Below are 17,023 nucleotides of genomic sequence, written 5' to 3'. Positions count from 1 at the left end.
AGGACTGTAGATTGAACCAAAGACCTCATATGTGTTGAGCACACATATTCTACCACTGAGCCACACCTACAGCCTCTCATATCTTAATAATCCAATACAGTAGTTATGGAGAGATTTTCTTTGTGCTGAAATGTGATTTTATTTGTATATTAATAAGTAAAGTTGCCTGGGGGTCAGAGCTAATAGCAAACCATTTAGCAGAAGTCTGGCAGTGGTAGCACATGTCCTTAATCCTGATCACATGACAGGCAGATCTCTGTGTGTTCAAGGACACAGCCAGCATGGAGACACACTCCTTTAATCTCAATTACCAACCATAGAGGCCTGGAGGTCTGTATAGACAGGCAGTGATGAGGAAGTCATGTGGTTGAGTTTACAACCAATGAGAAGGCAGAACAGAAAGTCAATAAAAAATACAGACACACAGGAAGTAGGTCTCTTTTCTCAGGGGAAGACGGCAGGGCCTGGTAAACTAAAGGCTTAGCTACTGCTCTGACCTCTGGGGCTTTTAACTCTTTATTTGGCTCTGTGTTTCTTATTTAATAAGACTGTTTAGAATTACATCTACAAGTGGTACATAAAATTAATAGAACATAACTTTTCAGCTTGTGAATAACATTAATACCAAGATACTAAATTACAAGATTAATGCCAGACAGTGGTGGCACACGCCTCTAATCCTAGCACTCAGGAGGCAGAGGCAAGTGGATCTCTATGAGTTCAAGGCCAGCCAGAGCTACACAGAGCTACTCTGTCTCAAAAAAAAAAAAAAAAAAAAAAAATTTAATACGAAGATGGTAAAATACTAAGATACTGTCTTGATACTTCATTTTCACATGACTAGGAACTAGAACTGAGTTTTTACATTTCTGATACTGGTGAGATTTGATTTTGGTAGGAATATCCATGACTCCGGGGCTGGAGCACTCAGCTGGAGCAGGCTGAACGAGGCCGTGGGGACAAGAAAACATGGCGCTGCTGATACCCCGTTTGGTAACTGCCATTTCCTTTTCAAGGCCTGACGGTGAAGTCATAATTCTGTTGATTGTGGAAATTCAATAGAACATCAGAAATTACAGAGCTGAGCCAGGGCTGGTAGTGCAGCCCGTATAACCTCAGCTGTTCCAGAGGCTGAGTGGGAAGATGGAAAGTTCAAGGTCTGCCAGGGCTACCTTGTGAGTTCTAACCAACCTGGTCGACTTAGCGAGTCCTTGTCTCAAAGAGTAAAACCCGAGCTGGAGCCTGGAGGTAAGAGTACCCGCTTAAGGCGTGAAGTGCAGGCTTCCAACCCCGTCGTCGGTGCTTGTGAAAAGTACCACCTGAGAAACCCTAGGCTGGCTCTAAAACGTTCGGGCAGGTTCTGCTGTGCCACAGAATGGCCGCTCGAAGCATGTTAGCAACAGTGAGACCGTAAGGATTGGAGTTCAGCTTAACAAATTCACGCATCGTAAAGACTGGGTGTAACACTGCCTAGCATGCATAAGGCCCTGGGCTCCATCAAGATGGGGGAGGGGGGGATGTGCTGAGAAGACCCTGGGTGCCTCTGAAGCCTTCTGTAGGTTATGAAGGAATAGTAACTCATTTATGAGTTATGAGAAAATGTGAACAATCTACCAAAAATCGATTTTAGAGAAACTGAATGTTACTGTGAATGTAGTGTTATCCATGAAGGGAGGTCTCGAACCCAGGAGCTCTAAGCCATTCTGTAACTAGAGTTTTCTCATGTCAACAGGACCAGCTGTGGCTTGAGAGAAGGAGAACATACCTCAGATGTAGACACTATTTTTTAAAGCATTAATTGCTGGCTTAACTGGACCACCTTCTAGTTTCAGGTGCAACTGTGAACTTGATTTCTTGCAAAGGAGCTCTGGCCAGGAGTAGAATCCAGTGCACACATTATATCTTCTGAGGAGCTCTCTGGCTTCTACATTTATCTTGTGTGAATTCAGCTTCTGTGGAGTCGCCCTTGGGCCTTTGAGTTTCCCAGTCTCTGAATATTCTGGTGAAGTAGTATCTGACCCTGCAAGACGAACAACCAAAGCTCAGACATTCTGCTGCTCTCTCCCCTCTGTAGGTAGGCTACCAGCCTTCCTGTGGCATGCTCCCACTGACCCTGAGTCACGACACTTTAGTACTAGACAGTAAACTCCATGGTAGAATAAGCCGACCAACATACCCTGGCTGTGGTAGCAACCAGGCAGGGAAGAAAGAAACTTTCTTTCCCTGCATCCTGATGCAGTTGGCACTAGCTCTTGAGTCAGGGGGGATGGATTTTGCCAGTTGAAGTGTCAAGTCTGAAAAATACTTATATTGCATATCATGTCCACTGTACCAGTTGCCTGTGCTGTGTGGTAAATTGCCCCCAAAACAGTAGCTTCAAACAGCATGGGTGTTGTCACTGCACAGTTTCTGAGGAGCCAGAATCTGGGTGGCTAGGCTGGGTTTGGTTTCTGTCAGGGGCCACAGCTCCGATCCTCAGAAGATGAGTAAGGCTGTAGGAACTGCTTCACGATGTCATGGTCATGGTCGTCAAGAGGAAGCCTCAGTTCATTACCACATTAGACCACTCGAGGGTCCTCATGACACGGTGACTGGCTTCCTTTCAAACTGATCCAGAATCTCTCTGAAGGTCTCCATGCTGTAGGGAAGATGAGTTTGGAAAGCAGCTGCTTATTACGTATCATGGCTCATGACACGGTCAAGACCTTCTGTCTTAACCACCCTGAAGCCCAATCATAGGGTATCTTCTAACAGAAAGCATGCAGAGTTTTCCCCCAATACCAACTAAGTGTCTTGATTCAATTTACTTCTGACACTGTCTGGAATTGGCCCAGACCCTCCAGACTGAAGACGGTCTCTATCTTGTTTGCTAGCTGCAAGTGGACAAAACTGTCCATATTGCTGCCCAATACAGAGTTCCTACGATTACCCCTCTGGCTTTAATAATTATCCTAAATGACTCACGGGACCCAGGAGAGGTATACTGGCAAGTTTTATGTCAACTTAGCATAAGCTAGAGTTGTCTGAAAGGAGGGAACCTCAGTTGAGAAAATGCCTCCATAAGATCCGGTTGTAAGGCATTTTTTAAACTAGTGATCGATGAGGGAGGGCCCAGCCCATTGCGGGTGATGCCATCCCTGTGCTGGCTGGTGGTCCTGGGTTCTATAAGAAAGGCTGGGCTGGAGAGATGGCTCAGAGGCTAAGAGCACTGACTGCTCTTCCAGAGGTCCTGAGTTCAATTCCCAACAACCACATGGTGGCTCACAACCATCTGTAGTGAGATCTGGCGCCCTCTTCTGTATACATAATAAATAAATAAATCTTGAAAAAAGAAAGAAAAAGAAAGAAAGAAAGGAAGAAAGAAAAAGAAAGAAAGAAAGAAAGAAAGAAAGAAAGAAAGAAAGAAAGAAAGAAAGAAAGAAAGAAAGACTAAGCAAGCCAGTAAGCAGCACCCCTCTATGACCTCCACATCAGAACCTACCTCCAGGTTCCTGCTCCGTTAATCAATGTGGAAGGGTAAGCCAAGTAAACCCTTTCCTTCCCAAGTCACTTTTGGCCACGGTGTTTCATCACAGCCACCAGAACGAGAGTTATGCTCACTGTTCCAGACCCACTGTAGAGGGTACAACTTGGGAATAGCAGAGTGGCAGAGGTGAGCGAGGTAAGAGGTGGAGTGGGGATGGAATGGGGCTTCATTTCCTTGGAGCATCATTCTCCTGCATGGCAGTGTGTTGTCAACTGGAAGCTCAGTGAATGCCACCTGAGAGGTGGCAGTCCACTTTCTGGCTCCTCTACTCTCCTTGGAGTTGGTGGGGTGGGGCTGAAGCATCATTCTCAGACCCCGGTCTCAGCGTACACAAGATGGTAAGTTCCAGAAGTTTGTGGAACTCAACAGCAGGAACCAAGACAAATATTTTTGCCTCACCGTTTAGAAATGCCCCTAAATATAACATACATCTCATTAGATGTCAGTTTAACTTGTCAAGGCTTAATATGAATTGTTATTAACAAAGCCTTGAAGGATAATATTCAGTGGGAGACCCCTGAAAGTACTAAAGGATTCCTAACAGTAATAAACGCATTTAGTCAACTCTGACTTTAAAAAAAATTGTGTTTATTACACTTGCCAGAGAAATGGTTCAGCAGGTAAGAAAGTGAAGTGCCCTTCTAGAGGACCGGAATTCGGTTCCCAGGACCCATGTCAGGAAGCTCACAACCACCTCTAACTGTAACTCAAGGAGGATCTGGTGCCTCTAGCTTTCAATGGCTCCTGCACTCCTAGGCACACTCCCTGCCTCCTCTATACACATAATTAAAAATAATAAAAATAATCTTTGCTGGGCGTGGTAGCACACATCTTTAATTCCAGCACTGGGGAGGCAGAGGTAGTCAGCCTGGGTTCCAGGATAGCAGAAAAACTGTATCTCGAAAAACAAAACAAACAAACAAACCATTTTGTTTGCATGGAGCTTATATACACATGGCAGCTCATTTACTACATATTGACGCCTTCAATTCTTCCAATAGCACCTGTATTTTGCAGATGTGGAAACAGAGGCATAAAGAGGTTAGGTAACTGCCCAAAGGTCCCTTAGCTAGTAAATGACATTTGGGCCCCACAGATGGCAATCTGAATCATCCTCTGTGCTGCCTTTGGAAGTCTTATTAAGACTTCTAAAATCCAGGTTCCGTAATTTAGTGAGCTCACTAGATGCTAGGGAGGGAAAGGGAGTTGAATTTAACCTTTTCAATCTATAAAGTTCATCTGCATGAAATAAAAATAGGGAAATTTTAAAAAGAAAAGGCTACTTGGTCTTTTTACTGAATTTGATAAGAAATAACCAAACAGGGACCTCATTTTTGGGGCTCCCTGCCAGTCTGCCCAAAACTCTAAGGGCCAGCATCATACAACTGCTGGGACTTTGAGCTGGTGTTTTGCTTTTTAGTTCTTGGGTTTTGCTGATTACAGTAATATAATTTCATTTACGATGATTTAGGCGGTGAGAAACCCTTCTCATTTCTCAGCCCACCCTCGGACACCGCCTCTTCTCATTCTGAGGGCTCTTTCTTAGACTGCAGTCCAAGCATTAAGGAACTGAAGGGCTTGGAGTTCCCTCTGAAACCGTTGCGGCCCCTACCGCAGCTCATCATCTGCTTTATCCCAAGAGAGTCCAGCAGTGGAGTGCAGCCTCTCCCTGATGCTCAGAGGTGCTGGCCAGTCCTTGTGGAGACTTTTGTCACCTGTAGCAATGACACTTCAGACATTATGGAACATAAACCAAGAGCAGATTCCTTTCTGGCTCCTCTAAAGTGTTACTACATTTAAATATTTCAGAGAGTTAGCAGAGATCAGTCTCCTGTTGCTAAACGTCCTACAGGAGGTACCAGCCACACTGTCCGTGGGGGAGTGTTATCAGTGCCACCAGAGACCTGACCAAGAATGGTTTGACCAGATCCTCATGGTTAACATCCCTTCCGAAGCCTTTGACATTCCTAACCTTCGTGTGATTTGAATGGTGCTGAGGTCCTGAAGTTAGATTTTCCTTTTTGCTTCTGTTTGTTTCTCGGTTGCTATTTATTTTCTTTTGATTTGTTTCAAGACAGGATTTCCCTGTGAATGGCTTAACAGTTGCAATCCTCCTGCCCCTGGACTTATGGCGTGCAAGGATTACAGGTGTGCACCACTAGGCTACGCTTAGAAGTTTCCATTTGTGAAGTCAGCTCAGCTTTTCTTCATGCCCTGTGTGGCTTTGACCTTTGAACTGCCACTGCTCTCAAGGCCCTTTGTATTTTCATAACTAGTGAATTGCCTGCTCAATGGTGGGCTAATCATATCCAACCCTGGATCCTGAGCATTCCAAAAGCTAATTATATTTGTTCCCAACCTTGTTTATACAAGTTGTACTTCGAAATTACATAATCGAATTCAGCATCACCCAAGCCAACCAACTCTGTGTGTGAAAAGAGTTGTAATCTTTATGAAAATAAATTGAATGTTTAGGAGTTGATATAGACTTCACTAAAAAAAACAAACCAAAACTGTAGAATTATGTGTGGACAAAACAATCCTGAAGGTTTGGGCAGAAGGAGGGAAATCGAATTCTACAAGAATTTTCCTCACACTTCGAAAGTGCTGAAGTCCTCACGCTGGTAAATCTGGGCCTGATCATGCTGTCCTAACACAGCCTTGCACAGTCCCAGCTGGCAACCTGCAGTCAAAGAAAAGGCTACCATGACATGAAATTAAACGATGGGGGAACTGAATTGACATAACTTACATTTTGATTTTGCATTAAAAATAAAATGTTGATGAGCTACATTATAATTTTATAAATCCCCGTTTTAAAAGGTGACTGACCAAATTCAGGAGATGATGGGCTTCGTGCACAGCTGCAGAGTGGGAGCTCTCAGGCTGGTGGTCCTCCAGAGAAACAACCGTGAAACAGATAAGAAAATAAAAAATTTAAAAAATTTTAAAAAAGACCAGAATAAACCTCAGGACGCTGGAATCTAGAGGCACACAGCACAACCAGGGGGTGCTCTGTGAAGGGGAGGGGCTTTGTGAAGGGGAGGGGCTTTGTGAAGGGGAGGGCGGGGCTTTGTGAAGGGGAGGGGCTTTGTGAAGGGGAGGGGCTTTGTGAAGGGGAGGGCGGGGCTTTGTGAAGAGGAGGGAGGGGCTTTGTGAAGGGGAGGGAGGGGCTTTGTGAAGGGGAGGGAGGGGCTTTGTGAAGGTGGAGGGAGGGGCTTTGTGAAGGGGAGGGAGGGGCTTTGTGAAGGTGGAGGAGGGGCTTTGTGAAGAGGAGGGAGGGGCTTTGTGAAGGGGAGGGCGGGGCTTTGTGAAGGGGAGGGAGGGGCTTTGTGAAGGTGGAGGGAGGGGCTCTGTGAAGGGGAGGGAGGGGCTTTGTGAAGGTGGAGGAGGGGCTTTGTGAAGAGGAGGGAGGGGCTTTGTGAAGGGGAGGGCGGGGCTTTGTGAAGGGGAGGGAGGGGCTTTGTGAAGGTGGAGGGAGGGGCTTTGTGAAGGGGAGGGAGGGGCTTTGTGAAGTGGAGGGAGGGGCTTTGTGAAGAGGAGGGCGGGGCTTTGTGAAGGGGAGGGCGGGGCTTTGTGAAGGGGAGGGCAGGGCTTTGTGAAGGGGAGGGAGGGGCTTTGTGAAGGGGAGGGAGGGGCTTTGTGAAGGTGGAGGGAGGGGCTCTGTGAAGGGGAGGGGCTTTGTGAAGGGGAGGGCGGGGCTTTGTGAAGTGGAGGGCGGGGCTTTGTGAAGAGGAGGGAGGGGCTCTGTGAAGGGGAGGGGCTTTGTGAAGGGGAGGGCGGGGCTTTGTGAAGGTGGAGGGAGGGGCTTTGTGAAGAGGAGGGAGGGGTTTTGTGCAGGGGAGGGAGGGCTTTGTGCAGGGGAGGGAGGGGCTCTGTGAAGGTGGAGGGAGGGGCTTTGTGAAGGGGAGGGGCTTTGTGCAGGGGAGGGCGGGGCTTTGTGAAGTGGAGGGAGGGGCTCTGTGAAGGGGAGGGAGGGGCTTTGTGAAGGGGAGGGGCTTTGTGAAGGGGAGGGAGGGGCTTTGTGAAGGTGGAGGGAGGGGCTTTGTGAAGGGGAGGGAGGGGCTTTGTGAAGTGGAGGGAGGGGCTTTGTGAAGGGGAGGGGCTTTGTGCAGGGGAGGGCGGGGCTTTGGGAAGCGGGAGGTTGCTGATCTGTAAGGTAAGAGACAGTGGGCCAACAGTCTTGAAGCAGGTGGCTGGAACTGGAACAGGAAGCCGTATCTCATCCACACGAGGTTTGGGCTGTGCATTTGTTTGATTGCAACAAAATGGACTCAGGCTCTTTGGCCTCACTGGCTTTCTCTGGTGATATCTATAGGAAGATTTAAAACCACAAAATATAGATTGTTTGGTTATTTTTCTACTTTGCAGCCAAACATGGAAGGAGTATTTGTCAGGACAATAGCTGGCCACATGGACAACAGAACAGCACTCTCGGTGACAGCATGCATCTAGAAATAATAATAATAATAATAATAACAATAACAATAATAATAACAACAACAACAATAATAATAATAAAGCTTGGAATGGTCACAAACAAGTGGATGGCAACAACCCTCAAAGAGCAAAACTGGCGTTAAGGGAGTGGGGGGAGGGGAGAGAGGGGGAGGAGGAGGAGACTGACTCCACAATTACCATGTCCTAGCACTTGGTCTGCCCAGGTCTTCACAGGTAAATACAAACTCTTAAGGAAATGAGGACAGAAACTGCCAAGCAAGAATTTTAATCTGGGAGGCTGGAGAAACAGTTTAGTGGCTAAGAACAAGCACTTGCCCAGGACCTGAATCCAGTTCAGATAAGACAGCTCACAGCTAGGGGTAACTCCGTCCCCAAGGAGTCACACCTCGAGCTTCTGAGGGTGCAAATGTCTACAGACAAACACACATGTACATAATTGTGGGGTTCTTTGTTCGTTGTTGTTGTTATTTTAGTTTTGTTTTGAGACAGGATCTCGCTATTATGTAACTCTCACTGTACTGGAACTCGATATGTGGACCAGGCTGGCCTTGAACTCACAGAGATCCACCTGCCTCTGCACGAGCACACACACACACACACACACACACACACACACAAATAAATATATATAATAAAACACTCAGATCAGAATATCACCCAGAGAAAGAAACCAATTAATTAATTAAAAAGGAAAAGGTGCATAATCTAAATGGGAGATACAAACGAGAGTAACAGGCATGTTTGAAGATACAGTAAGACTCAAATTTAAACACTAATTATGACAGAGCAAGTTCCAGAACAGCCAAAGCTACACAGAGAAACCCTATCTCAAAAAAAAAAAAAAAAAAACAAAACAAAACAAAACAAAAAACCCCCACTAATTATTAACTGGGCAGTGGTGGCACACACCTTTAGTCCCAGCACTCGGGAGGCAGAGGCAGACAGATCTCAGTGAGTTTGAGGCCAGCCTGGTCTACAAAATGCATTCTAGGACAGCCATGGCTACACAGAGAAACCCTTACTTGAAAAATAATAAACAAACAAACAAACAAATAAATAAATAAGACTCTTTAGGACATTTGGCTGCTACTTTCCAAGGCTGACTTCTGAGAAGGTCAGAAAAGCAGCTCCACTCCAGAACTTCCCTGGGAATGACACTGTGTTTGTTGGCATCCCATTGCTGTGACAAAATTCCTGAGCACATCAGTGTAAAAAGGAGAAAAGATGCCGGGTGGTGGTGGCGGCACACGCCTGTAATCCCAGCACTCAGGAGACAGAGGCAGGTGGATCTCTGTGAGTTCGAGGCTAGCCTGGTCTACAGAGCTACTAGTTCCAGGAGAGCCAAGGCTACACAGAGAAACCCTGTCTCAAACCCACCCCACCCCACCCCACTCCACCCCACCCCAAAAGGAGAAAAGGGATACTTGGGATCATAGTTGCAGCCCATGGTTCCCCATCACCTTCAGGTCTGTGGCAAAACGGCCCAGCACAAGCACTTAGTTCACCTCATGGGAACCTGGAAGGAGAAAGAGAATAATCCTGGGGTTTGAAATGAAAAATTGTGTCTCAAATGCCTCTTTACTTTTTTCTTGGGGAAAAACAAACAAACAAACAAAAAAACAAAAACAAAAACAAAACAAAAAAAAAAAAAAAAAAAAAAAAAAAAACCCTGCATTTTCCATTTTCCCAGACTTGCTAGTGGCATCTTGTAATACCAGCTACTCAGGAGGCTGAGGAAGGAGAACCGTGTTAGGGTGGGCCTGGGCTACAGAGTAAGTGTGCTCAAGTTTAGCCTGGGCTACTTAGTTGGACTCTGTCTCCAAACAAAAAGTTAAAAAGTGGGCTGGGAATATTGCTCAGGGTAACACTGTTTACCTAGCATGTAAGTGGTCCTGGGTTCAGTCCTCAATACCACACCACACACACCACACACACACACCACATACACCATACACACCACACCACACACCACACCACACCACACACACACACACACACACACACACACACACACACACACACCACACACCATACACACACACACCACACACACACACCACACACACCACACACACACACACACCACTTACACACACACACCACACACACACATACCCCACACACATACAAACACACACACCACACACACACACACATACACACACACACACACACACATACACACACACACACACACACACATGGGGAGCATGGAGCAAGGAAGGAGGTAGGCAGGTGAGCGGGTGGGCCTATGAGCATTTGGTCCTAATCCACCCAGTGAGCACATCTTTCTTAGATTTATTTCTGACTTAACTCATTTTCATCTCTAAAATCTCCCCCATACCTACTAGAATGTATATTTAACCAGAAAAAAAAATGAATTAATACTAATAGGTGTACAGTTACAAGGTGATCATGAAAAACAGAAAATGTGAGAAAATGACTTCTTTGTAGATCCAAGCCATCAAGGTTAAATCCTCCAGCCCCCTTCCTCAGTCCTATATTCCAACATTCAAAATCTTCAGCAGAGATGGATATAGTGCTTGCTAGGAGAGCATCAGGACCAGAGTTCAGGTTCTCTAGCACGCATGGAAATGCTAGGGGATGTGTGGTTCACCTGTAAATCCAGCGCTCAGGAGGAAGCTGGCTAGCTAGACCATCAAGCTCTGGGTGCAAGTGAGAGACAGTGCTTCCAGGGAGACACTGTACATCAACAAATATGGCCACACACACACACACACACACAATTTAAATAAAGACATAAATGGATAGATGTGGTAAAGGTTATTTGTACTCATGTGAGATGAAACTGTAATAGACATGTGTTGTGGATATCACTCTGTATAAATAAAATGCTGATTGGCCAGTAGCCAGGCAGGAAGTATAGGCAGGACAAGCAGAGAAGAGAATTCTGGGAACAGGAAGGCTGAGGCAGGGAGCCGCCATGAGTACCAACATGTAAGATACCGGTAAGCCATGAGCCACGTGGCAAGGTATAGATTTATAGAAATGGGTTAATTTAAGATGTAAGAACTAGATAACTAGAAGCCTGAGCCATTAGGCCAAACAGTTAAAATAATGTAAGAGTCTGTGTGTTTATTTTATAAGTGGGCTGCGGGACTGCCAGGGCTTGGCAGGAGCTGGAGAAAAGCCCTCCAGCTACAGACATGGTTCTGCGCAGAGTGATGTCGCTGTAGGTCAATGAACCCTCGGTAATCCTGCTACCAAATCTGGCCCGTTTTGCCTGCTTCATAGCATGGCAATTATGAAAACAAGCGTGGCGAAAGGGAATGTGTCGATTAGGTGCCCAAGTGTGGAGATAGTAGAACATTTAAGTCTTAAGCCTGTCTCCTCCAAGATAGGTTTTGAGAGGTGTTTCTGAACTGTAGCATTGGAAAAAGGGATCAGAGGTTAAGAAGTTACCAGTGTTTTGAGCAAGCCTGATCACACTTTCTCAGCTGCTGCCGTCATGACAACAGGGTAAAGTTGTTCTCTGTACTCCAGACATTGCTGACTTTTGAAGTTGTCTCAGGTCAAGCAACTAAAAGTAAGTGACGAGGGTTAGATTTGCAGGCTCGATGCAGGCTTTCCTCTGGTTTTAACCCTGTTCCACTTGACTGCTTATTTCTTTAATAAAGCCAAAGATTCAGCTCCCACGTGGTAGTTTTTAGAGGTGCTTAACCATGAGGGCGGCAAGATCATAACTGTCTGACAGCACTCTGGATTCTTCTGATCTCAAGATGGGGGGTGCAGGCTTTGCTCCTAAGGTCATGACCTTCATCAGCCAACCCTGCACCCAATCGTTCAGCAAAGGAACAGCGGATTCTTCCTAAGACTTCTTCTCCCTCATCCCCGGAATGTCTGTAGTGTGAGATCAAAGCGGTGCTCAGAAAAACCTACACACAGAAATTTTCCTCAGCCCAAAGCAGCAAAGAGAGGTGTTGGCTCATTGGTCCAGAAGTTCTGATCCCAGGGATGAGGAGAGAGGAGTAGAGCATCCTGCTTGATTTACCTTCTGACCTAGGAGCCTGGAGGTCAAGACTGTGGCCTCCTTAGAGCTTTGAGTTATGAACCAACTGTCAGCCAAATGGAGTCTGGATGTTTTAAGGTTGGTACACGGTGGGGTAGAACGGCCCCAGATGTAACCACACCGTGTGTGACAAGCCCCAGTACCCCCCACATGTTAACACACCCCCTCTTGCCCTACCTGCCCCTTTGATCTCATGTAACTGCTACACCTTTTTTTCTTGCAGCCTTCCTCAGCCTGACCAATCACACAGCAGCTTCCACCAGCTTCTGCTCAACTCTCTGTCTTCACTTCCTACCTCACATGCCACCGCCCCTCCTCAGCGGCTCCCTGAGTGCTTGTGTTACTTGCTGTCCTGGGGGATGTTTACCTCTGCCTCTGGCTCCAAACGCTCCCACATGCTAATTACTTATAGTCTGGATCTCCTACCTGGCCGTCTCCTGACATTCAGGCAGTCTCCCAGTCTCCCCAACAGTCGACCTAGATGTCCTCCTGGGTAGGGTACCACACAGCTTGTTGTTGGGTCTGAATATCCTAGACACGCCCGAGTTGGGGGGGGGGGGTGTCTAGAGTGTGAGTCCAAGTCTACCTTTCACACTCCATCCTCTCCTCTGCTACCCTCCCTCCCCGGCTCACCCCTGCATCTAAAATCTCTCTTGAAGATGCCCCCTTTCTCTTCCTCATTATCCTCTGTGGTAATCGCTCCTTTTAGTGTTGTTTCTGTAACAAACAAACAAATCTGAAACATATCCGAAGGGAGAAAAGGCTTGTTTTGGTTCGTGGTCCCGAGGCTTCAGTCCATGGGGAGTTGGACTCATCGCTTAGGGCCTGAGAGAACCCCACGGAGAACACTAGGCGACTATTTTGCTCAGCCCACTACCCACTGCGCCCCCTAGTGTGCCTCATTGACCAAGTGGGTGAGCTGCGTGGCTGTTGGGTTTTCTTCTCATCAAAACACCAAACAAAACGAAACGTGTAAAACGACACAGGTGTTTGCTCAACAGTTTCATTACACTTTATGGCCCCCTCTGACCACATCAGACACTACATAAACCAGAATTTAATGCCATGGACATCTACTGAAACGATGTCTGGCACCTTAAGGTCTGCTTGTAGGGGGCAATTCTTTCTGTATGACGGGGTGAGGCAAGGATAGGGAGGAAGAGGAAAGGATTTACTTATTTCCGTTAAAAAAGAAAATTAACCAATGCTATAAACACTGCCATGGCTGGTTATGACCAAAGTCCTCTTGCTGCCTGAGTGTGCTTTTGGAGAGGGCCAGTAGGCTGGACAGAGTAAACCACCCGGATAAGATAGGCCGCAGCACAGGACGCCTGGAAGCAGAGTGCTGGATGCATACAATGTGGCCTAGGCAGGTGCTATTTGTTAATGTAATTATTGCTACTGTTGTGATTAGTGACTTGAAATGATGGCAAAGATTCTTACTTAGAGCAGAATGCTATTAAAATATTGGTGGGTCTGAGAATTCAAAGGGGTGTTATGGGAGAAATCTCAGCATGTAAGTAAAGATTTGTTGTTTGTTTGTTTTTCAAGACAGGGTCTCTCTGTGTATTCCTGACTGTCCTGGAACTCGCTCTGTAGACCAGGCTGGTCTCCAACTCAGAGATCCACCTGCCTCTGCCTCCCGAGTGCTGGGAGGGCTACCCAGAGAAACCCTGTCTAGGAGTGGGGGGTGGGGAGTTGGCAGTAGACTGGGACTGGGGGTCTATGTCCATGCCACAGTGTCTGCTTAGCAAGTTCATAGCCCTGGGTTTGATCCCAAGCATTATGAAAACAAAACAAAATACCTCTATCAAACCAATCAGCTGACAGAGTAGAAAACAAACCCCATCCCAGGACACAGGCCAGAGGTACTACTCTGACGAAACAGGACAGGTAGGAAGCTCCAGTGTGAGCAAGAAATGGAAGATGCCTGCTCACTAGCAATAAGGAGGGTCGGCTCTCAAAGCTATCCAAGTTCTACATGGCAATAAGTTCCCACCAGGATTGGCCAACCAGCACAGGAAATTCAGGCAACAAGCGGTCAGCAGAGTGTGCCTCTGGCTCTTAGATGATGTGTCTAGAATCCAGCTCCTTGGGGGGGGAGGACCAGGGAAAGCAAGATGGGCAGCAAGAACCACTTGAACTAGATGCAAGGGCTAATGGAGACTGTGGTCAACTGCTAATGGAATGTTTCAAAATGGCTCCTACAGAGAATTTTTTTTAAAGATTTATTTATTTATTATGTGTAGTGGGTAGCCATCCCAGCCTTGGCCTAGAAGTTCCAACCCCCATTGAGGCTTCAGTAATGGTCACGCCTACAAGGCAGGGCTGAGGGAGGAAGCTGAAGACCCAGGATCAAGAGGAGAGGCTTCCCTTGGTTCCAGGACCCTGGACGCTGGAGGTAGACCGAGCAGAGAACACCGCCGGACTGTGCCAAACCTTTCCCAGACCTTGCAACCTATCTCTTCATTTGTAAGTTACCCCACAAAATAAACCTCCCCTTTAACTACGTGGAGTGGGCTTAATAATTTCACCAATAATTATGTATACAGCATGTATGACTGCAGGCCAGAAGAGGGCACCAGATCTCATTACAGATGGTTGTGAGCCACCATGTGGTTGCTGGGAATTGAACTCAGGACCTCTGGAAGAGCAGTCAGTGCTCTTAACCTCTGAGCCATCTCTCCAGCCCCCTACAGAGAATTTTGACCATTCTAACATTAAAAAGTGTGTGCTGTAGGTGTGCATTGTACCCTATAAACATAAAGAATTACTATGAGTCAATTAAAAACATACCAAATTAAAATAATTTTTAAATGTTATGTTGATTTAAAAAACACAGACATTTTATGCGTAATGATGAAGTTCTGGGCTCCCCTCCAAGCTCTAGAATTACTTGCCCCACCCTCTACAACTGGTAGCTGGGATCAAGATGGGGAGGGATTACAGGGGGCCAAGGATTCCTAAACCCCTGAGGAAGGAGAGTTAATTCCTGCCTGACCACTGGTTCAGGAACCTGCAGATTGTTGGAGGAGGTGAGGAAGCAGGAGGTGATATCAGCGACTCAACTTGATGGAGGAAATCAGGAGCACAGGTACACGCCCCACATCCTGCTGAATCCAAATGGACTGAATTCTCAGCTGTCAGTGTTAGTCAATGCTGGATGGTGCTACTACATAATACATAGTAGGATATATGCAGTCGGGCTGCAGCTATTTCTATATATGCGCTTACACGGCACGTCATCATCTCTAAACCACATCGTAAACATTGACACACTGGATCTTCTGACCAAGCCTGAGAAATGGGAAAGGAGTTAATTTTCATGCTAATGAAACAGATGACAACTTGGTAGTGGTATAAATGTTGTCACATAGCTAATAAGTCACACAGGTCTGGAAGTAGGAAAGAACACCCAAGACCACAAATCAAGATGCTCAAAATCCTTGTGTAAAAACTGCATAAAACCTACTCATATCTTTCTGCACACCTTAAGTCACCATATGTCACTCATAACAAATAACTAACGTAATGTGGAAATCCATAAGTCATTGTCATACTATATTGTATGGAGGAAATAACAGAAGTGTCTGGCTTTGTTAAGTACAGACACAATTTATTTCCCAAATATTTTTGATCCACTGCTGGCCAAATTTATAGATTCAGAACCCACTAATAAGAACTGTCAGCTACGCTTTGAAAATTGCTAAGAGTAGATTTAAGTGTGTTCACCCCACATTTAAAAAAAATTTAAAAAGCTCATTTATTTGTGTGCTAATCATCATTATTTCACAAATTATATAAATCAACATAGCACTTTGTTCACAGACACATACAATTTCTACTTGCCAATTGAAATAAGATGAGGTCGAGCATTGGAGTCTCACAAATGAGATTAAGGCTCAAAGAGATCAGACCATTCCCAAACGACACAAAGCTGGCAGGTGGCCCGGTCACGGCAGTCTTTGCGAGTGCCTGAGATTGCTTTGGCTCCTTCTCTGCAGAACTAACTGTTCTTCTTCCTGTGGGACCACCACAATCCGATGTTCCTCTTTGTCTCCAGGGAGACACATGGTCCCTTTGAACACTCTGGGGAGTGCAGACCTTTCCAGAGATAAACAGACTAAAGGTGATCTGGAATAGGGACACCCAGTCCTCTACATTCCACAGCTCCCTGGTCTGTGCCTACTGTCTGGTTCCACGTGTACACTCTGGTCTCATGGCCTTCCGAATTCACTCCTTTGGCTATCCAGATGCTTGGGAGGCTTGCCTCAAGCTGCTTGCTGGTCTCCAATGGCCGAGCTACTGTGACAGAAAGAATGTGAAATAGGAAAACATTATCAGGAGACTCACTGACCAGAGAGGACCATCACCTGGTGATCCAGTGGCTACAATGACTGAAGGAACTAGGGGTGGTGTAGTGGAAGCGACCGTGACATCTCAGAGACTCAGAGAAGACGTCACTGAACCCTTGGATCTGGAAGGATGAGTAGAAGTTAGCCAGTGGTAACTAAAAATCTGTTTTCACTGAAAGTTATCTTACTCTAGTGTACAAACAACAACAAAAAACACCAGCTGACAGACAAACACTGGCCAAGATTGCCCTTGCTTTGGAATACCCTCTTAGACCAGTGCCCTGAGTTTTTATGGAGCCTACTTAGTTTCAATGTAACATCTTCCAAAGCAACTAGAAACACTTTACCCAGAGTCTGACATTGGAGACTTATTAGATCTAAAATAAGACCTGCTTATAAATAGCCAGATTTAAAAAAAAAAAAAAATCAATAAACTTCCTTAATCCCCACCTCAAAAAAAAAAAGAGACCTTCCGTGTCTTCCCTAAAAAAGTCAGTATTTATACAAAGGTTTGTGGTGCCAGAATGCCAAGATGCCCTGGGCTCCTAGCAGCTGCCCGCACGCTCCGAGCCTTGCATGACTTATTTGGCGTTCACTAATCTCGGCTCCAGGCTTGCTTACATTTCTGAGCTACCCTTTTTCGCCTGGAAT

This window comes from Onychomys torridus, chromosome 17 (assembly GCF_903995425.1).
Source record: "Onychomys torridus chromosome 17, mOncTor1.1, whole genome shotgun sequence".
Taxonomy (NCBI): domain Eukaryota; kingdom Metazoa; phylum Chordata; class Mammalia; order Rodentia; family Cricetidae; genus Onychomys; species Onychomys torridus.
Note: the sequence above shows the minus strand (reverse complement) of the source record.